Raw genomic sequence first — 827 nt, forward strand, 5'->3', positions numbered from 1 at the left:
CCGGGGACGCGATTAACCCTACATTACGAATACATTATGGAGACGGATCATAACACAGGACGGATATTGTGTGTTATGAGTGATCACAGACTTCCTGTCTTTTTTTTTTCCTTTTTTTTGTCAGCTGATGGTTATCTTTATTTTTAGATTTTTGCTTCTCTTTTGTCAGCTAAAAGTTATCTTTTTTTTCTTGACTTGTTTAATCACTGCGTTCTTTTAATGTGTTTTTATTTGTATTTTGCTCGTGATTAATTTGTTTTCACTTTATTAGTGGTATTATTAATAAATTTTGATAAATGCTTTTGCTTACCATCTCGTTTTTTCGCTTCTCCGCTTTTTCGTTTATTGTTAGTTTTGTTAATCGTGTCATCACTGCTTTTGTCCTATCATCTCGTTCTTTCTTGCCTCTTTCGCTTCTCCCAAGATTTGCGAGGAGGAAGCAAGGGCCGAGTGTGGTGACGTAACGCCCCGGCAGATAATGGATTACGCCCAAACGCTATTAGATTCGGGCCTCGAGTTTCCCATGCGCCGGAGTAACACAGCGTCCTGTTCGTTGACGAGCGTGACACATCGGCCCAAAGGAGCCATGGCTGAGAGAGAAATCCTCGGCGCTCCAGAAGCCAATGTGTTTCGTGTTTAGGGGACCAGACTTCGTTCGGCGCTTCCCATGAAAGTCTTGTGTGTAGTTTTGATATGGTTGTTAGTTCGGCCTTGAGTGTGGCGTGCGCGTGGGCCTTCGGTATAGGGGCCGGAGGGGACTGTTTCCCTTGGCGTGACTGCAGGGGACGTGTGTTTTTTTCTGTCTCCATTTTTTTTGCCTGTCTGTT

This window comes from Penaeus monodon, chromosome 34, assembly GCF_015228065.2.
Source record: "Penaeus monodon isolate SGIC_2016 chromosome 34, NSTDA_Pmon_1, whole genome shotgun sequence".
NCBI lineage: Eukaryota > Metazoa > Arthropoda > Malacostraca > Decapoda > Penaeidae > Penaeus > Penaeus monodon.